Source organism: Caretta caretta, chromosome 4 (genome assembly GCF_965140235.1).
Source record: "Caretta caretta isolate rCarCar2 chromosome 4, rCarCar1.hap1, whole genome shotgun sequence".
NCBI classification, from domain to species: Eukaryota; Metazoa; Chordata; order Testudines; family Cheloniidae; genus Caretta; species Caretta caretta.
In genome coordinates this window covers 41,719,418-41,742,165 of record NC_134209.1, presented here as the reverse complement: position 1 = coordinate 41,742,165, position 22,748 = coordinate 41,719,418, and the positions used below count along the sequence as shown (strand labels likewise).

At 40.2% G+C, this 22,748-nt stretch overlaps 1 long non-coding RNA gene across 1 annotated transcript in view; it reads right to left on the bottom strand.

Moving 5' to 3' along the window:
* The window catches only part of LOC142071745 (uncharacterized), a 63,208-nt gene that overhangs the window by 17,006 nt on the left and 23,454 nt on the right, over positions 1-22,748 (bottom strand). The window contains exons 2-3 of the long non-coding RNA XR_012667934.1: positions 20,274-20,434; positions 9,880-9,924 (exon numbers count right to left, since the gene is read on the bottom strand). This is a non-coding gene — a long non-coding RNA (uncharacterized LOC142071745). The remainder of the gene's footprint in view (positions 1-9,879; positions 9,925-20,273; positions 20,435-22,748) is intronic.

The following is a 22,748-nucleotide window of genomic DNA, read 5'->3' as shown; positions in this document are numbered from 1 at the left end:
GGACAAGAACAAAGACAACTCGACTCACCTACATGACAGGAGAATGCCCTAACTGCTAGTCTGTAGAGTCATTCTCATCCTATGTTTCTGCTGATAAAGGCCCCTAGGTGCCTAAAAATCTGCTAGTGGGCACGTGGGCTGTAGACTCTAGGTATCTGCTAACTTAGGCAAAAGTTGAGGCAGTAAAGAAATGAGTCTACAGACCTGCAGATCTGAGACCTGTAAGACAGTAGCTAAGCTAAACAAGCCATAAGTGCTCAGTATAAGCAGCTAACAAAGAATAGGTCTAGATCATATGATATCACAAGATACAATCCTGTAATGGCTAAACTGTTGACAGCTAACCCCAAGATGCTAGTTTATACCAGCTTGGGATATTTGAAGTTAGGAACATCAGCAGATGTCTGACCACAAGAATGCTATGGCAACTAATTGATGTCCATGCTAGTGAACCTCAGGTAAAAGGCTTATAGAAGAGCACCACAACCTTAGAAGAAGAATAAATACAAATAACCCCCTACTGAATATGCATTAGGCATAGTAGTGTCAGCATAACACATTACAGAAGTTGTATCACAGTCTGCATGTCTTGAGAGATCTAACTGTGAGGAGAAGCCAGGATGACAACCAAGGGATGGTGTCAAAGACAGTGATGATAGTGAAGATAATGACTGACACTTCAAGTTATTATGTATGGAGTGGTGTGAGTATGTGGATGCTCAGGTGCCAATTATGTGTTCTCTATCTACCTTGCTACGTTGGAGCGTTTATGAAACTTTGCTAACTGTGTTAATAAAAAGAAAAGGAGTACTTGTGGCATCTTAGAGACTAACAAATTTATTTGAGCATAAGCTTTCGTGAACTACAGCTCGCTTCATCGGATGCATTCAGTGGAAAATACAGTGGGGAGATTTATATACACAGAGAACATGAAACAATGGGTGTTACCATACACACTGTAAGGAGAGTGATCACTTAAGATGAGCTAATACCAGCAGGAGAGCGGGTGGGGGAGGGGGAAGAAAACCTTTTGCAGTGATAATCAAGATGGGCCATTTCCAGCAGTTGACAAGAACGTCTGAGGAACAGTGGGGGGGGGGAATAAACATGGGGAAATAGTTTTACTTTGTGTAATGACCCATCCACTCCCAGTCTCTATTCAAGCCTAAGTTAATTGTATCCAGTTTGCAAATTAATTCCAATTCTATTAAATTAGGCTTGAATAGGGACTGGGAGTGGATGGGTCATTACACAAAGTAAAACTATTTCCCCATGTTTATTTCCCTCCCTCCCCACTGTTCCTCAGACGTTCTTGTCAACTGCTGGAAATGGCCCACCTTGATTATCATTCAAAAGGTTTTCTTCCCCCTCCCCACCCGCTCTCCTGCTGGTATTAGCTCATCTTAAGTGATCACTCTCGTTACAGTGTGTATGGTAACACCCATTGTTTCATGTTCTTTGTGTATATAAATCTCCCCACTGTATTTTCCACTGAATGCATCCGATGAAGTGAGCTGTAGCTCACGAAAGCTTATGCTCCAATAAATTTGTTAGTCTCTAAGGTGCCACAAGTACTCCTTTTCTTTTTGCGAATACAGACTAATACGGCTGCTACTCTGAAACCTGTGTTAATAAAACTATTACAAAAACAGAAGGTTTTTCCTTCTGAGTGAGTTGCAATCATGCATGTCAGGGTTCCCAGCTGTACAGTGATTTTAATAATACTGGGCCTAATCTTAAGAGCAGGACCTACCAAGCCTCAGAGGTTTAACTGGGAATTCTTCAGTAATCAATATAACTAATATACAATCAATAGATCAGGCAATAGCTTAACCACGTAAGTCCTGATACCTGGGCATTTAACTTATGCCTAGGGTGACCAGCTGACAAGAAACAAAATATCAGGACACAGGTCCCCCCCCCTCACCAGGGCCTTCTCTAGGCCGGAGTGCTGCTGAAGATATGCCACACTCCCCCCTCGCCCTGGCCCTCCAGAACTTGTCATAGGGACCCAGGCCCCTGTGAGCCTCTTTGGCTGCCCCCCGACTCACCACCTGAGCTGGCTGCATGATAGCTAGCTAGTCTGCCTCCAAATTGCACGCAGACATCATCTTTACATGCCTGTGCTTCATACCATCCACTTCCTCGCCCTTGCGTCTCACCTCGACACCAAGTAGCAGGACCTGCTGCCACCTGAGAAGGGCCAGGAACTCCATTGGGCCAGTGTGTACTCCACTTTGGTTCCACGGCCCATGGGGGATATTAGTTGGTGGCTCCTCCACGGAGCTATAAGCAGACATGTACCTGGCATGGTTCACAAACTCCCCTGACACCTCTTTTCTGCGGCAAGAGGGAGACACTGGTGCACGTCTACGTAAGGTGCATCAAGTTGCAGCTCGTCTTCTGTCTCCTCCAGAATCTCTTTCTGAGGTTCTGGCTGCACTTCTCCCCACATTTGCTCATTTATGCACACCCGATCTGTGGCCCCCACAAAGTCATGAGACCTCCCCATCAGCCTCTGCCTGGCGCCTGGCACTGGTCAAGATGGCCACCCATCATATCAGGAGGAGAAAGCTGGATGCGGGAGATGCTCTGTGACTATGGGGCCTATTTCCAGCCCCTTATCCAATCATGCCTCCAGGCAGAGTTCCTCTGGCCGTGTCCATTGACTCCTTAGACACCTGTGAGGAGCAGTAGGTGCTGTTGGGAGTTCAACCAGAATTTTAAACATTTAACCTTCACTCCTGTCCCTGTTTTTTCATTTGTGGTCCATGCTATTCAGTTGCAACCTGGATCCAACGGCTCCCCCCCTCAGCTCTGGTGGGTGGGCCTCTAGCTTTTGGCAGGCCTGGACCTGCCTATCCCAGTATCCACCAGTAGTACCAGTGCTCCGCCAGGCTGGCCCAAAGCAATTGTCCTCTGACTTTTTTTTTCAGAAACACTTGTACTAGTTTGTGATTTAACCTGATTTACATGGCACAAACAAAAGAAAACAATCAACTGGAAATATTTGTAGAAGTATGTTCCTTTGTCTGCCTGCAGTATTTCAATGGTGGTCATCTTGGTGTGTAAGGCAGCCAAAAAATGTCAAAAAATTCTGTCCCTGACAGCAGAGGTGAAATTTCCCCAGCTGTGCAGAACCCATCAGCTCCTGAGCACATGATTTCAGCCACAGTAGAGCAAGGCCAATGGGAGGACTCTGCTAGATGGTTTGCGTGTTTTACTTAATTCTGCTATTCCTTGTCATACTCCAGTCTCTGTGCATCAAAGGGGTGGAGGGTAATGAGACTGGAGGGATGTGCCTTTCATATTTGTCTGCAATACTTTCCTGAATGGTTTAAAACATAGCTATCAAATCTTTATTACTCTAGCCAAACGGAGTTCCATCAAGCAACGTTCACTGACCCTGTAGATGTGCTGCTTCTGTCAGGCTGCAGCTTCAATGACATGGGAACCCAGGTGAGAGAGGCTGCTGCATGGAGCTGGAGAGTCAGAGTTCTGAGTATGCTTACCCTTCTCTTCTCTTTCTCCATGAAGCCTCATGGACCCAAAGCCTATGTGTACCCAGGACCTGTCAAAACTTTAGATCTGCTGTGTGCTGAGAAAGCCTTTCCCCAATTGCTCACTGAGACATGAGGAAGCAGCTCTGGGAAGGCGTCACTTGATGTTTTGACTTGTATAGGACTAGGGTGAGATCACTGTCCTTTATATCCCAGGTTTCAGAGTAACAGCCGTGTTAGTCTGTATTCGCAAAAAGAAAAGGAGTACTTGTGGCACCTTAGAGACTAACCAATTTATTTGAGCATGAGCTTTCGTGAGCTACAGCTCACTTCATCAGATGCATACCGTGGAAACTGTAGCAGACTTTATATATACACAGAGAATATGAAACAATACCTCCTCCCACCCCACTGTCCTGCTGGTAATAGCTTATCTAAAGTGATCATCAGGTGGGCCATTTCCAGCACAAATCCAGGTTTTCTCACCCTCCACCCCCCCACACAAATTCACTCTCCTGCTGGTGCTAGCCCATCCAAAGTGACAACTCTTTACATAATCAAGTCGGGCTATTTCCTGCATAGATCCAGGTTTTCTCACATCCCCCCCACCCCCATACACACACAAACTCACTCTCCTGCTGGTAATAGCTCATCTAAACTGACCACTCTCCAAGTTTAAATCCAAGTTAAACCAGAACATCTGGGGGGGGGGGGTAGAAAAAAACAAGAGGAAACAGGCTACCTTGCATAATGACTTAGCCACTCCCAGTCTCTATTTAAGCCTAAATTAATAGTATCCAATTTGCAAATGAATTCCAATTCAGCAGTTTCTCGCTGGAGTCTGGATTTGAAGTTTTTTTGTTTTAAGATAGCGACCTTCATGTCTGTGATTGCGTGACCAGAGAGATTGAAGTGTTCTCCGACTGGTTTATGAATGTTATAATTCTTGACATCTGATTTGTGTCCATTTATTCTTTTACGTAGAGACTGTCCAGTTTGACCAATGTACATGGTCCTATTGTCCTATTACCAGCAGGAGAGTGAGTTTGTGTGTGTATGGGGGTCGGGGGGATGTGAGAAAACCTGGATTTGTGCAGGAAATAGCTCGACTTGATTATGTAAAGAGTTGTCACTTTGGATGGGCTAGCACCAGCAGGAGAGTGAATTTGTGTGGGGGGGTGGAGGGTGAGAAAACCTGGATTTGTGCTGGAAATGGCCCACCTGATGATCACTTTAGATAAGCTATTACCAGCAGGACAGTGGGGTGGGAGGAGGTATTGTTTCATATTCTCTGTGTATATATAAAGTCTGCTACAGTTTCCACGGTATGCATCTGATGAAGTGAGCTGTAGCTCACGAAAGCTCATGCTCAAATAAATTGGTTAGTCTCTAAGGTGCCACAAGTACTCCTTTTCTTTTTGCTTTATTTCCCAGTTGTCTTACTTTTTATTCTTGCCTTGGGGTTTTCTCCAGCTCTCTGTCTGGCTACTTTATATTGTGCCCAACCAAAGGCTTGGTCCTATCCCCACTCCCCAGCCAGTTCATGCTGTTACCAATTTGGGGTTTTCTCTGGTGTCTCTCCCAGCCATGTTTATGCTACTTCAGGCTATGGACTTCCTTCTAGGTCTCGCCTCTCGGCTGCCTTCTGACTGGAGACTCTCTCCGGCACTACTTCCAGCATCTTGATATTACTCTAGGGGATGCATGTTCCTTTCTTTCCCTGTCCCTACAGCCCCTGTCTTCTCTCCACAGCTCACCCATGACCCCAGTTAACCTGTCCTAATTTATACCATGTTTGTGTTTTTATTAAAGTTGGAGATGGTAGTGATCCAGATAGATAGGGTTACCTAACACTTTCCATTGTAAGACCCAGTTTTCAATTACTTATAACTTTAACCATTCAGGCTGAAATTTTCCATGTCAGTATTGCAAAGAGACTTGGGGCCTGATTCTATCTTATGTACACACTATAATTTCAGAATAACAACCGTAAAGTCAACAGAATGACACGACTATAAGTGTGATCAAAATCAAGTCCTCAGATTGTGGTCTTATTAAATATTTTCATTTCAGTGGGTTTAAGTATTTTAAGCATTTTTAAACTAATGTATTCTTTCTTGTCTCTTTTTAGAACACAGAAAATGTGCAAATAACACTGTTACAATACATGGGGGTGGATAGTTCAGTGGTTTGAGCATTGGCTTGCTAAACCCAGGGTTGTGAGTTCAATCCTTGAGGGGGGTCGTTTAGGGATCTGGGGCAAAAATAAGGGATGGTACTTGGTCCCACTGGGAAGGCAGGGGACTGGACTCAATGACCTTTCAAGGTCCTTTCTTATCTCCATATTATTATTTTTATTATATGTGGACAATAAACATTTGTTATTTCAGTCAGATAATCTTTTCCCATAGCTAGCAGGAACAATTTCAAATGACAAACATACAGTTTATTATTTGTAGGAGATCATCTTATCCCTTGAATAATTAACTCAATCCTTTCCTCTTTTCTCCTTTTTACTTTGTATAGGCAAATGAGTAGTCCATAAATCACTTGGGCAAACAACCTGTTGGACAACTTCCAGGAAGCGTTGAGAAATCCACCAAAATATCAAAGAGTATAATTATACTTTCATCATGTGTTCCAGCTCATCTGAGAATAGTCAAGAGACATTAAAGAAGACAATATCATCTGAATCTAATTATTGCTGACATGATGCTCAATATTGCTTATAGAACTCATCATCTTTGATTTGCTCATTAAATAATGGCCTAATCAGTTCCCACATTTCTCTAAGTATTTATTGAGAGGGTCATAATTTAGTGGTCATGAATTCCGTTTCTGGGATTTTGTGATGTATTCTGAACCACACTATCATATTAGGTTCTCCTTTAGTGAGCCAAGGTATTGGTATAACTCAAGCAATATGAAGACTTGATAAAGAGAAAGTTTTATTAAGTGTTGAAAAGTGATATTTTGTTTCAGAAAGGAGAGAGCAACCTACTGATACTGCAGGACTCTTCTGTCCTTTATCATTCTCATTACCAGAATATCTGATTTCAGAGTAACAGCCGTGTTAGTCTGTATTCGCAAAAAGAAAAGGAGTACTTGTGGCACCTTAGAGACTAACCAATTTATTTGAGCATGAGCTTTCGTGAGCTACAGCTCACTTCATCCGATGAAGCTGTAGCTCACGAAAGCTCATGTTCAAATAAATTGGTTAGTCTCTAAGGTGCCACAAGTACTCCTTTTCTTTTTTCAGAATATCTGAGTGTCTCACGGTCTTTATTTATTCTGTATGCACAGAATAACTAATTAACTTGTCCAAAGTCATGCAGGAAATCTATGGTGGAGCACTGAATTAAACCCAAGTCTCCTGAGTCCCAGGCTAGAGCCCTAACCACTGAATTATCCTTCCTCTCTTGCTGCTGCTCTCTTTTCAAATTGTAAACTATCAGCTGCTATAAACTCTGGACCATCCATGTTCTGGCTGAAGTTGTGCTGGAAACCACCTTGTTTAATCAATGGAAACCATAGTTGCTAACATGATTTCCCTGAGCATTATGGACAGGTGTTTTTTTTTCTGAGAACAATGCTGGTCAGGCTGTGCATACTGTCATACTATCATACTGTCTGTAGCACAGTTTGATAACATAGTCCTTAAAAAAAGAGATTTCAGGATTCAGTGCAATATGTGCTTTAACTTATGCCCCTTCTTTGCAATCGTTACTCTGTGCCAGCTCAGGAGTGACCCTGCAGTCTCCAGGAGATTTTTTTTCCTTTGAACTCTTCCCCCAAAAGTCCTGACAATCTGTTGTGAACATGTCTTTTCCGTTACAGTGGTTCCCTTGGCATCTTATTCCCACCTTTCTGGGTAGTTTGGAAGAGGTCCCAGCACACACAAGTGGTTCTTGAGCCCCCAAGCTTTTCTTCAATGAATTATTTCTACCATCTTCATGTATACCTTTTGCCCCACCCCCTTTCCAATCTTGAGGAGGAAAGGAGTTCTTCAGATGCACCCTAAAGTGCAAGGCCTGCTCAGCAGAACTTCAAAAATCTACCCAGTTTTGATTCAGACATGGTTTGGTGCATTCAGCTTCTCATGCTCTCTCTTGTGGTCAGATTCCGCTGGTTCAATCAGCAGCTGAAAAACTATAGATCCTTACACTCGCTATGTAGGCCACTGTTCCTGGGGAAATAGCAGTCGTTAGTGATACCCCCATAAAGTGAGATGTACCCCTCTGCAGATGGTCAGTGCAAAGGTTCTGTAGCACATAAGTTGTACTTGGCCCCTCAAAATAGAACTGTATTAATGCATAGGCCTTGTAATGGCTCTCTACATAGGACCCTATTTGGCGTGAAGAAAGGCTTAAAATCTGCATTTTTATTACAGGAAAATAAGGAAACTAATAGGATTCCATCAGTTTTATGGAGTCTGTAATGGAAAAACAAGATGCCTTGTGCCAGCCTCCAAGGCACCAGGGAAGATCCTTAACAGTTAAGATGCATCCTATGCTTTAGTGTACCTATTTGTTTCATATGCTTCATAATCATGAGCTAGTAGTATTTGGCAAAGTAAAATTATGTCATCACTGTTGAACCACATATCTACTGACTATTCAGCCAGAAACAACATCTAGAGCCTAGTGTCCTTTGAATCCAAATGAGTGGAGTTGTCACTTTCCTACTATAAATGTTAGTTGTTAGACATGACTTTCAATGGCATCAGTATGGTCTGGTAGAATATCACAATCTTAAAGAAATAAAAGAGGTGTTACAGTAGCTTTTCAGAAAGGTCATACAGACCTTCAGCAATTTACAGACATCTGAGGTTCTTTTGGTCACTGCATGTATGGTGGCTGAATCCATTTCAAATATTCCATGTCTAGCCAGCACAGTTTCCCACAGTTTTACTATTTATTAGGATTTCAGTCTGAGGCAAACTCTACCAGCGGGCACCCATCCATGTCTTTATATCTTTATGTACATTTATACTCAGAAGTACACAGGAGATACAAAGTAATAATATCAACCAGAACTGCAGAGTTTCTTCCTCTCACCCTCCAAACAACATTTGATCACCAGTCATGTGCATTCCCATTATGCTTTCCCACCCTCCATTGCCTCAGCCTTCTGCTAATACCTGCTCAAATAGACAGACCTTGCAGAATGCCCAGAAAGTCAGCAAATTCAAGCTATTTCTTGGGGGGCTGGGGTGGTGGCAGAGCATTATAAAAGAAAGGGAACCTTACAACAAACACTCTGCCAGACGTCCCTTCCCTTTTAAAATGGGGTGATCTATGTTCCGGGGCCTCTGCTGATGAGAACTGAGGCCATATGACATGGAGAGAGGTGGTCTTTCAAGTTGGCAGGTTCCAAGCCATTTAGAGATTTAGAAGTCAAAATCAACAGCTCAGACCCCACCCAGAAATCAGTGGGCAGCCAATGTGGACCACAGAGCACTGGTAACACATTTTGCTTAACAAGCAAGCTGCTGCCAGCTTAAGTTTTCAGAGTGGTTTAGGGTGTAGCCCCATGTAAAGAACACTGTCGATTCCTATCCTGAGATAAGAAGATTGGGGCAGCAAAAGCCACATCTGAGAGAGAGACAAAATCTCCAGGCCAGTTACAGATTGGAAAAAATATTCCTATGCTCTGCTGCAATGTAATCAGCCAACAACTAATCACCAACAGCTTGCACACTTACGCTACAAATGACTGTCACAGTTTCAGTCAAAGGGAGAGCTCACACTTCATTGTATCTTGTGGTTGCTTCCTACAATTTCCAGCATCACCTCTGTCTTCTTCAGATTGAGCTTTAGCCAGTTATGTTTCATCCATCCCCCAAATTCCCCTAGAGAGCGAGTTAGGCATTCAACAGCATTAGCTGCATAAGGATACACACAGCACCCAGAAATTGTCTGCAACAGATCTTAACAATAACTGAACCTGATACCCTGGCATGAAAACCTGGCCCCCATTGAAGTCAATGAAAGTTTTACAATTGACTTCATTGGCGACAGGATTTCAGTCTTGATCCTTTGGGCACACCAGACTGAAAAGCTTCAAGCTCAGTGGAATGCGTTCTGCTTAGACTTATTTAACAGTCAGGAACAATAAAGAAATTGAGTCCATAAATATGGAGATGTTTTTGGGCTCCTCCCGCCACACTCTGAAAAATGATCTATGATTCCTAATAAAACTTACTGCAAATCTAGGGCCCATCTCTGCTTCTTCTGAAGTCAATGGTAGTTTGGGCACTGACTTCAACATGACCAGTCCAGTGCTCTCCAAATATGGAAAAATAAATGGATTACTTGATGATTTTTGCAGAACAAGAGATTTTATCCGTTGGTGAAACAATTTTTTAGGAGGCACTTACATTGTTTTGATCTGATGTCAGTTCGACAGCCTGGGTACTGCAAGTCTGCCAAAGAAATGCAAGATAGTGAGTAATGCGGCTTCAGTAAAGACACTCAGTGACAGTATAAATCCCGCCAAAAGAAATAATTTGTGATTTTGCGGAAATACACGTGCAAAGCAAGTAGAATTGCTTAGCAGCTGCTGTTTGAACTTTTCTGGCTTGTTCATCTTGTAAACCAAATCAACAAAGAACCTTTTCCATTTCTATGGATTTTTGTCCCCCTCAGAACTGCTAGAATAAAACTTATGTACCAGTTGCAAAATACATGTTGTTGGGATTATTTTTCATATTAAATTTGATTCAATTGTTTCATTTTTCAGCAATACATGACATTTATATTTTATGCTGTAATTCAATAGGGGACTAGACTGCTCAATAGAAGACAAAGACATGGAAACAAAATATTCTACCTAAAATCTGTATGGGTAAGCCAACAAAATGGCTCTTACAAGTTTGCCAGTAACTAGAGAGCAACATCCAAAGCACTTTGTGACAGAATATACCCCAGTATTCCCACCTTACATACAAGTGTAATAAACTTTGTACAAACTATGCCTTGTAAAGTATCATTTGAAAACTCATAATTTGCTGATCAGTATCATTCTGACAAAATGGATGGCAACTTTGTATGTGACGTTATAAGATTCCACTGTATGTTCCAAACTGAGGTTGGCAAGCAGGTCTGTCTAAAAGCAAAGAAATGTGTGCTCTGCTCAATTTGCATTTAAGCAGTAAGCAGAATTATCAAACAGAAAGGGAAACACAGGAAGCTCAAACAGGTGAGGAAAAAGTAGCAGGGACATCCCTCCACATAGACATTTTTTCAAGAGAGGGGACTGAAACTATAAAAGGGAGGGACAGACACTCAAAGGCACCCTCTGTCTCTCTGTGCCTATCCCATTAACTGCACCTGAAGCAACAAAGGAAGCCTTTGTTGGACTCTGGGAGAAGGGGGCCTAACCTAAAAAGTTTGGTCAGCAAGACTGCTGAGAGCGTATGGTGAGAACTTTGTTTTGAATTTAATATAGTTTTAGTTAGTCACCAGTTGCATTTTATCTTTATTTTTCTTGTAACCCATTTCTGACTTTTATGCCTTATTACTTGTACTCACTTAAAATATGTCTCTTTGTACTTGGTAAACTTGTTTTATCTAATCCAATGTGTTTAAATTGAAGTGTCTGGGAAACGCCATTTGGGGTAACAAGTGTGTGCATATTATTTCTATTAAATAATTTCTATTCTATTTCTATTAAAGAAATAATGGACTTTATATAGTTTGTACTGTCCAGGAGCGTACTGGGCAATACAGACATATATTTTTGCGGGGGGGAATCTAAGACTGGAGATGTTTTGGGGTCACCCTGCTGTATAACCAAGGCTAGTGAGAGTCAGAGTGTAACCCAAATGTGGCTGGCAGGATGCAGTTATACACAGACACTCAGGGTGTGGCTTGCATGCTGGAAGGCTGTTTCTGAGCAACCCACTTCAGAGCTACTTCAGCAAAGCATTGTAAGGCACCCAAAGTTGCAGGGCAAGGGTGGCACAGTTATTCATTAGTCTGGACTGTACCCTGGTATGTCACATGCTGATATACTGTATATACAATTTTTTGATGAAATAATTATACAGAGCAATATGATGAACAAGACAGTTTTGGCATCCTGCTGAGAACTGAGTCCAGCAGTGCATTCCTAATATTCTGTCCCCTATCCTAATGGAAACTTTGGTTTATTTTTTTTAAATGAACAAGCTGCTAGCAAAATTGTGCAATACCACAAATTCTTTTCTTAGCATCAGAGACTTTAAAGTAGACCAAGGATGAAGCTTTCATTAGATTTCAAACCAGGCCACTTATTGTTTAGGTGCCTAAATATGCATTGGGAAGCTTAACTGTAAGTTCCCATTTCACAAATATCTAGGTATATGATCCTTTGCAACAAACCCATACTGTTATTTAATGGTATTTTTGCTTTTAAAATACATTTCATGATTACTCACTAAGCTTATTAGGACTAGTAGCCTTAATTATTTTTGCTTGCTTCATTTTCTGCATGACTATGTGAATAAGTGTTAGCACGCTGGTTTGATGTCTGAAATAATTTTCATTTGATGTTTGAAATGATTTCAGTTTCCCGATAAAGGGCAACTTTTCCTTTCCAATTCACACTGCAGAGTTCTTCTGCCCTAGTGTTGTGCACAGAACATCCCTTTATGGCTGTGGACATTCTCTTCAGAGTGTGAAATAGGCAATAGAGATCGAGGGTGCCGACCACAGAAAATAATTTTGTCATTAATGAGCAATGTATATAAAACTTTACATTTTACTTCCTACTGGGCACATATCCAATCCATGTTCTTAGAAATTATCAATTTATGTGGCCGCAGAGGGAAAATATACCTCAGAGTTTCCCAATATAGAGCTTAGCTGAATCTTCCTTAAAACTGGTGATTTAAGTACTTGGGGAACATCTTGTACATGATTTTAGGATCTGGGAGCTGAGACTTATATATCTTTGTGTGTGTCTCATAGATTCTACTTTTTCCTTTCCAAAGCCCACACACCAGTCAGCAGAGGCCTAAGTGTATACATTTAAATTGTCTGAATTCCATTATGAGAAATAAGAAGCAGATAGATTTTTCACAACACACATTTTCAAACATCTGTAAATTCTTTATACACCAACATTTTTTCCAGATGCAAATTATCCACCTTTCCCAGGAAATAGGAATAGGACAAAATATAATAGGAACAGGATTCTATAAAGGAATAGGATTTTGGATCTATTATTTGCACAAACGTCTCACAACCCTTTTGTAACAACTTGTTGTGACCTTTATTTTAAATCAAACAAAACAGTCTAGTTTGGCAGCCAACTAAAACATCTGTATGGAGGACAAAGAAATTAGTCCATGTTCACATGCAAAGATGATTAAAATAAAATTCAGACATCAATAATTGATCCCGGATGTTCTTCAGCTTCTTGACCCATAGCTGTCAGTCGTTCCTGCTGTAGTTAGAGAGTCAGAGAGTTCTTTCTTGTTGTTTTTTTTCCAAGGTGATTTGGCAAGTATTTTAAAAGCTTTGAAGAGTCAAATCTAGGAATCCATACAATAAATATGATTTCTGTATGCAATCTAAGGCCAGGCCATAACAATTAAATTATCATTTTTTCCCCAAAGGTACTTTAATCACTTGGTCTGAAGCATTTAGATCAGAAAAAGAACAATTGATCATTTGGAAAGGAAAGCTGCTTGGTTTTTTTGTTTTTGTTTTTGTTAAGCAAAAACAAAAAAAACAACAAAAAAAAACCCCAAAGATTCCTATGATAACTTTGAAATACAAGAGATGTCAATGATACACTTTCTCTAAGATCACCGTATGCTACAGGTGAGAAAAAGTATTCTTTTGCATTATGTGTAGAGGCAAATGTTCTAAATTTCCCACATTTTTAGCCTTTATTACAGTGTAAGCTTGAAGATATTCTCACAGTTATAGGTGAAAAAATGGGCTAGATTCTCAGCTGGTGAAAATCAGCAGAGTTCTACTGACTTCCTTTTTTCTGGTGTATCTGGTCCATTGTTTTACTTATGTATTTTTATAGTGACTAAGAATGTGCCATCCTCTTACTAAAATAATAATAATTAATAAATAGAAAACACAACAGCTACCTAGTAGCTGAAAGTGACAAACCTGTCAGTTGCAAAATGGCCACTTAAAGATTGTAACTGCTTGGCTGTGCTAAATTTAAAGGGCCAGCCACTTGAAAAGCATGCTGAGGGGAAAATGACAACCCTGAAGTACAGAATGTTAGAAAAGACCAGGAAATCACCAATGATTTTACTGCTATTGTTTTGGTGGTGTTTTTATCCCAATGGCAGTTTATATATTGATTTATAAAAGATCAATAAAAAGAAATATAAGGAAAAAAATCAGTGGCTAGCTAAATAAGAATAATCTAAGAATTTTCAAAACAATATTTCAGATGTTCAATATTGTTGCTCTTTTAATTTTTCCACAGATATGAATGGTGCAGGTGTCTCATATAAAGAACTACATTAATTTAATATCGAGTTTTTTCAGTTAGGCACTCAACAGTCAGGAAAAGACAAATCAATTTAAGATGTAGTATGTGGTGTAAGTATAGTTTACTGTATACTTTTCACATAGATAACTGTCCTGAACTCTTTTTGGTATACACAAAATAATACATAAAATTATAAGTGGAATATATGTCTGTCTAAGGCTGTAGGACAACTGCATTATGTTGAATTATTTGAGAATGTAACATGGTCATATAATTAAGACTCTATAACAATGAATGAACACGAAAGGGTTGAGTTAGGTGAGCACATTCAACTTTAACTTTTGCATATCTTCCCTTCACAGTTTTTTAATATTAAATTAATGTAGATACGTGCATTTAATTTCCTAGGGGAAAAAAGGATAAAATGGACAAACTCAAAAGATACAGTTTCATTCCTCATGACTTCCAAGAGCTGCTGGTTTTCAGAATAAATAAGTAAATAAATCAAAAGAAAAAACTGCAACTACAGTTGCAAATGCCATAGTGAAATTATTTGGCTAGACATCACCTGAACTCTGCCATCCTAGAACAAGACCTTTGGGACATCTTTGCCCTAAGAAGAGGAGGAACTTTTTAACCAGATCCTGCGTCACAATTCACATTATTTAATGTCATCATTTAACTAAAGTTATTTCTGTTTAGAAAAAGGTTTTCTTGCTCACAGGACATCTGCTCGCCACACTCAATTCTGCCGCGAAGTGTTATTGTTGAATTGGTGGTTTCACAGTTACTTCTGTGGCAAGTAGACAGGCAAATTCAGATGCAACACACTGTAAATGATGGTGGATGTTGCACATCTGTAAGTTCTGTTTTTTTATTTTGGAGGCATATGCTTTACTGAATATGGTCACTGGAGCTAGAGATTTTCCAGGAACCCTGACAAGAAGCCTTTTGCAAAAGGGAGATCAAAGGAGATGCCTTGTACACATCAAGTAGCCACCATCAATCCAGAATGTAGCAGATTGGTAACATCACATAAGTTATTGTGAAATTCTATGCAAAGCAGAACTGGAACTCAGTCACTGATTTCCTTGCAGGAGCATTCAGTTAAAGAGTAAAAGTGGTGAGGGACTATAGTTGTTATTCTCCGGTAATTATTGCCAGGATGTTTGCATACTGTTTTGAAGCATAAACCATAGGGTTTTCCTATTTGTTTTGTTAACCCAGGGGTGGGGGAGAGAAGAGGGCAGTAGGGGCTACTACCCCCGCAGTGGAAATATTGTGGGAGGCTGATCTATGTTTCTGCCTCTACACACTGTTCCCTTTAAATTGCATGGGCTCTGACCTCAGCCTCTGACATATCACACAAGGAGACTTGTGGCATCTCTGTTAGGCCAGATACAAAACATTTAGGGTTTTATAAATTAAAACCAGCACCTTAAATTGCATCTAGAAGTGAATTGGCGACCAGTGCAGATCTCAGAGCCAAGGTATAACCAGGACCCTGCTGGAAATGATACTATGCAAGTAGACCAATAGCTGAAGTTTGTGAATAGACTTTGAGGGTGTACCTCGTTTAGAGCACATTACAGTCTCCAGTGCTGAGGTGACAAGATTATTATATCTGACATTTCCCTCTCTCTCTCTTTTTTGTTGTTGTTTTTTTGTGGGGGAACAGGGGTGTGTGTGTTTTGTTAGCTTGTAAATTAACATGTCAACTGGAAGAGGGAAGAATAAAACCTCAGCTAAAGGTCAAGAGCAGGACAAATAGCTATTTCCTTGAGTCTCACTATGGCTTATTGAGAGAGGTAGTAGTAGCTAGCAGAGTTTCTGACTCAGCTGCATACAGTCCCTCCTGCCCTGTAACGTCCTCTAAGGAGTTTTCAGTTGCAGCCGTCTGACTGTGGATATTTCTTTCAAAAACTGCCATATGTCAACCCCATTTACTAATGTAGAAAACAGGATGGAAGCAAAAACCGATGATCTAGAGTTTGTGGGTTATATTATTGGAGAATTCTTTACAGCAAAAGCTTCAGTTAGCAAGTGACTCTGATAAAGGGTTAAACTGATGATTTCCCTAAGAAATTGTCATCTACTGTACTTAGAGTGAAGAAAGTTCTACATTGGTCAGGAAAGCAGAAATCTCAAAGAACCATTCTTACTCCTCTGCTGACTGGTTGTTTGCTCCAACCACTCCCCTCCTTCAGAGTTTCCTCACATCAGCCTCACCTCACATATCTGCCATCATCCTTCCCACTATTGTCTCCCCTTTCTTGCTCTCCTAACCCCCCAAAACCCTACCTTTGTCTTCCTTTTGGTTAATTTCCTTTCTCTCCCACTCTTTCCCTAGCATGCATTTTATGTTAATAACAATATAAAATATGACGTAAATATAATCTCACAACATAAATTGTGTGTATATGTACACAATATGCAAAATTGTGGAACTTCCATGATGCTTTCACACCATCACTCTGCTTGCACGTACTATCCCTTTCCCACAGCTTGTGCTTGTTTTGTCTATGTAGATTATAAGCTCTCAGGCCATGGAATGCAATTACCCTATGTCTGTTCAGTGCCTAGCATAATAGAGCCATGATTTCAGTATGGAGCTCTCTGAAATCCCCATATAATGCATATAATAAATAACAGTAGCAGCCATGTTCTTGGAACCTAAGCAGAGATGATGATTAAAGTAGGGTGAAACCTTACTCTTTCTATCCTCCTGTTTAAGCAGAGCGTGTTTAAAATGCTGAGTCCCTTCTTGGCACTATGAGTGACACCAGAAGTACTTATGTGGCCTCTCATTGTAACAGCAAGGCATATTTAATACAACAACAAAAAATATCAAAATACAGAAATTACTCAATGCACTCTCAACAAGTGGTGGCAATAAAATTGCCACCATCTTATACTTCCATTTTTATATAACTGATTGATGTCACTGAAAGACTTTTTGTTTTCATATTTGTGCACAGAAAAATTCCCCCCACCCTGACTGTCAAGAGCATGCCATGGGCACACAAATTAGCAAAGTACTAATACCCCAGGATAACAACCAAACACAATATTTAATCAACAAACAGTCAAACATACGCTGGGCAAGCTAAAAGCACTTACTTAATGCTCTAAGGCAGCAGTGTCCAATAGGTTCGCCACTAGCCACATGTGGCTAATAGGCTATTGAATTGTGGCTAATGCATGTGGCTTTTTTATTACGTGGCTAATAAGAAAAATTCAAAACCACAAGTGTGGCTAGCAGTGTGGCTAGCATCGAATTTCTGTTGGACACCACTGCTCTAAGGAAAGCCGAAGTATTGTTGAAAGATACATGCATCCAATGGAGTAAGCTGTAGCTCACAAAAGCTTATGCTCAAGTAAATTTGTTAGTCTCTAAGGTGCCACAAGTACTCCTTTTTGCAGATACAGACTAACACGGCTGCTACTCTGAAACTTGAAAGATAGCGTTATTCCTAATGGTATGCCAGTGTTTCCTTTTGCCTCAGATAAAGACCATGTGCTGGGCTGTTACACGCCAAACAGGTCACATTTCTATGCAAGGAAAGTTTGTCCTCTCTCTCTCTTCCTGAAATAACATGAGCAATCCAGGGAAGTGGTCACAGAATGGATTCGTGAAAGGAAGACTGTTTCTCCCATCAGGGGGCCACTAGGGCTGATCTTTATCTGGCTTAGTGATCGGTTCTTCTGGATGAAAATAAATACTAGAGTATTTTTAATCCAACAGTACAAAATAGGTTTTAGTGGATTACGCTATCCCTGCAGTTATACAATAAGACCAAAGTGTTATTAGATTCTTTTAAGGATGACTTGTGCCACAATCCTGCAACTGGAATTGTGCAGGCAGGTTTTGGATTCCTCAGTTTATGGATGCCCACTTGAAAACCTAAAAGGGGTCTGATTTTCAGAAGTTGGCTGTTCCGTACTTTCAGTAAATCAGGCCATCTTAAAGTATGTCAAACTGGGCACCCAAAAATTGAAGCACCAAAAATTACTGGTCACTTTTGAAAATCTTGGGCAATGTGTACTCTTTATCTCTCCCAGCTCCCCACAGCTGGTGAATACAGAAGTTACTTGTACTTACTTACCACAAAATCCCCCATAGCGTGTTTTGTTATAGCCAGTCATCACAAATTATGAGACTGCTCAGCCTATTCTTACTTTAAACCAACAAATCATAAAATAGGTACAGTGCTGTGTCACAGCATCCAAAGTATTTTTTATGTGCAGGTAATATGGGCAAGATTGCCCTCCCTCCCCCAAAAAAAGTGGCTTCAGGTATTTATGGTATTTTATTACTTTCAAGTAATACAGATGTGTTTAAAAACGAAGAATACAACCTGTGATGAGTAGCTCTCTCTCAGGATACAATCAAGCCCTCTCTACCAGTGATGGAAATCCTGGAGCTCATAAAAACATTTCTGAAGAGGAACGTTTTGCCTTAGAATTGGCCCAGATTGCACCCAATAGCAGGTATTTTTAAAAAATATATCCCATTGAATATCATCTAACCTCTGCAATATCTTCATCTCTACAGCCCTCTGGAAATTAAGTAGTATGCACACTGTACTGAACTATTGATTTTTCTCACTATTTTTCAGGAATTAAGAATGAGATTCTGTATTGCACCTCTAGAGTTAGAATTACTGTCCTTTTAATCATGGAAGATCACTACAACACAGCTTGGAAGTGTTTAAGATGTGCAGAGGAATTAGGTAAGACTCTTTTTTATCCTTTTTAGTACCTAACTGTTTTCAAACTCCTGACACAATTAATTAGACAAAAAGAAATAACCAAAGAGATTCCTACTGTCACTTGACAATCTAAATGTTGCATGTACATAGCTGGTGTTTTGTAAACATTCTACAAGATCCTGTTTTCAATTTCCTCCATTCTTTCATGTAATAATAGTTTTGGTTAAATCTCCGGATACATGGTAAATTGGACGAAGTTTGAAGCTCTGCTTCTTTAATAGATTTTCTTGTAAAAATGTCTGATTTGAATATTAGTTCCTTCATCGTATAAGACATTAGGGATTCACAAATTAGAAATTTATTAAACCGTTGCAATAAGACTCATAACATTAAAGGTGGGAAAGAGTTATTGGGTCACTGTCATAAATATAAAGGGAAGGGTAACCACCTTTCTGTATACAGAATAAAATTCCTCCTGGCCAGAGGCAAAACCCTTTCACCTGTAAAGGGTTAAGAAGCTGAGATAACCTCACTGGCACCTGACCAAAATGACCAATGAGGAGACAAGTTACTTTCAAAGCTGGGGGGGAACAAAGGGTCTGTCTGTCTGTGTGATGCTTTTTCCAGGAACAGATCAGAAATGCTCTTCAGAACTCCTGTAAAAAGTTAAAAGAAAAGGAGTACTTGTGGCACCTTAGAGACTAACAAATTTATTTGAGCATAAGCTTTTGTGAGCTACAGCTTTGGATATATTTATTTTAGCGTGACCATGGTGAAAAATAGCTCTTGATATTTCAAAGTGCATGGTCAAATATCTTATGTAAGGCCTCAGCTTAGTCACAGATTGAACCATAATGGATAATGATGAATTTAAGAACGTTTAAGTGCTTTACTGAATAGAGCCTAAATATGGTTCTAAAATACAAAGAAGGCTTCATACTGTACTGTTTTTTCTAAGACACTCAAATAGAGAAATAAAAAGAGTGATCCTTTCTGTAGGAAAATAAATGTAAAGCTTTGATGAACCAGACCAGTTACCATGACTATACCAGGAAAGGAGAACCGATAAAGTTCTCTAAGTAGTTTTTATATCGGAGAAGATTCAAATAAGATGGACACTAAATACATTTCCGAAGAAGAGGAGTGCTTTAAAATGACTGGGTTCTGGTGGCATCCGCGTGAAAAGGCCAAATCTCACACAGCACTTTGTCTCTGCGAGGAAAAATCCAATATGTAATTCACCACCAGTGCAGCGCCATTGGTTGTAGCAATAGTGGAAACTGTAGTGTAGATAGGGTGAAGGAAGTCCTGTCTACAATACAGATTCCACCAGTGTTGCTGCACCAGGGAACAATTACAGATCCAGAATGCTAGAAAATACAGACTGAATGGATTGTGTGAGATGCATTCACGGTAGAAAGTTAGTTCTCGGTTGGCCATGGGAATTCCTAGTTGTTCACTATATTTTAATGGCTTTTGTTTTCCTTTTGCTTTCTGTGCCTCTAAGCTACCTTTTCTTTCTTTTCCCTTCAGTCTTTCAGGGTCTGTCTTTCCTCAGAATAATTCATGTGAAGTATGTTTAAAAATATTTGTTTTCTCAATTCCGTAAGCTTACCTTTCCCTCCAATATTTTCCTCAGTATGTGAGAGATTTGGTATTCTTTAATCGTTCTTCACTCCTCTTACTTAACTGAAGCTCTGAAGAAAGGAACTTATCTCGGGCTCTGATCAAACCAGGAAAAGCAGATTATCTGGGCTCCCTTTTCTTCATCTTGACCTGTAATCAATGAAGATATCTTCACATAGCACAATTAGCCTCAGACAAGGTTCTCATGTGCATGGAGTACAAGATCAGAGCAGGCCATACATACTTCAGCAGCTCTCAACTGGGAGCAGACATCAATTCCCCTATGTGCAAGTTCAGACAAGGTTATTGTTTGATGTGGAATAGCTAAGGTGTCTCAGCTTCCTGCCTCATAACATCTTTTGCAAAGGAAAAGCATCTTCCAATACAGTAGCTGTTATCACTTGCTAGTGGGGTTTTGCCCATCCCATTTTCTGGATCATCCCTTAGGGTCATTACTCAAGTGAGGGTGACTTACTTTAAACACACTAATTGACATTATTTCTAAGAACAATGAGGCAGGAATTTTGGCATACCCATGAAACTCATTAATCCCTGGAGTAACTATTGCCTTCAATGAAGTTATAACAAAGGTGGATTTGGCCCATTGTTTATGGTAAGTAAATCATTAATTTTACAAATGTAAATAAAGAAAAAGGATTTACTTTCAAAAAAACTGGAAGACTATCTGTGCCCTTCACTTCATACATATTTTACAATCCAGACCTACTCCTTGATAACCAATTAAAATAAAACTGAAGTGTAATACCATATAAAAACAAGTTTTGGAATTGAGGCACAAGAGAGTGGGTGAAGAAGACCTGCATGTTAATGTTTCTGTAGTGGTTGCATTGGTGTGAAGAAGCTGCCATCAATGTAATATCAGCATACAGAGACCGTCCTGTCTTTCTAACTTATAACCAGGTTCAGGTAGGCGTGCATTAGATATTGCATTGACCAGTGTGGAGGCTGCATTTATTTCTCATACATTCAGCTTCTGACAAGTGGTGTGATGAGCTGGGCATGGCTGCTGTTCAGCAGTGCACAACATTGCTAGACTACACTTTAAGACAGGAAGTAAACAACACTGGGCCAGATCCTCAGCTGGTGTAAAGCAGCATAACTCCATTGACTTGAATGGAACTACATCCCATTGCACCAGCTGACAATCAGGTTCACTGTTTTCAGCTGAATTGCATGTAGAATGTAGGCAGGCAGAACATAAAGAAAAGGAGTACTTGTGGCACCTTAGAGACTAACCAATTTATTTGAGCATGAGCTTTCGTGAGCTACAGCTCACTTCATCAGAACATAGTTGACCAAACTGCACACGTGGTCAGGGTCATAGTTATTTCTTAGGCTTGCTGCTTCCTACACGAAAACTCACTACAAAGAAAATACACAAATAGTGTAATGTGGTAAAAAAGATTTTAACAGGAGTTTGGGACGGCTAGATTTGTCCCAATGGGATAAAGCTTGTAAGCCTGGTTCACCATTTTGTTACTTCAGTTTTATGGTGGTGTGATTCCAGTGAAACTAATGGAAAAGGCACTGATATAAAACTGAAGTAAAAAAATGGTGAAACAAGCTTCCTGTTTCTAGCCCATCAGGTTGTAAGATATTGAACCTTCCTCCTTCACTGGAAGACTGAATATTAGCTATCTATGACACGGTGCATTTCAGACCAGTGAGGGGCTGTGTCACCTCCACACTGCAGCTGTAGGTGCCTCCCAATGCTTTGCTGTTGTGGGTCTAAACCTCTTCTTCTCACAAAAATCCAAACAGTGTGCAGGTCACACCCTGAGTGTCTGTGTATAGCCACAGCCCTGGTCCAGAAACTCTCACCCCCCCCAGCAGCCTGTCAGTAACACCCCAGCCACATTCTGGCTTCTAGCAGCCTTGGCTACTACATGCAAGTTGACCCCAACATGTGCCCAGTCCTGAATTTCCCCCAAAAAATATTAGTTCAGATATTTTAGGTCCATTATCCCTGTAAGGGAACAATATACAGCAACTTGTTCCTTTTTAAATGGAGTTACCACACAGCTCAGTTTAATCACAACACTGGATTAGTTTTGATTAAAGAAAAAAAATTACGTTTATTTAACAAAAGAAGGTAGGGTTTTAAGTGGGTACAAGTATAGACATTAAAACCAGAAATGGTTACAAGAGAAATAAAGATAAAATGCTTCCTGATACTAAAACTATAAAACTAGGCTTGGTTCAAGGTAAAATGCTTACCACATGCTCCCAACAGCATTACAGACCAATCTTCAGGTCAGGATCCTTCCCAGAGTCAAAGAGCTGAATTCTTTTGTTATTTGAGGTTCGAGAGAGATGGCTAGGAAGACATAACTTGGCATTTTTGCCCCTACTTTATAGTTGTTGGCCTTTAAAATGCATTTTTCTGAGACGGAGTGACCCTTAGATAAAGTTCTATCCAGCTGAGAGCAAGGAGATACGGAAC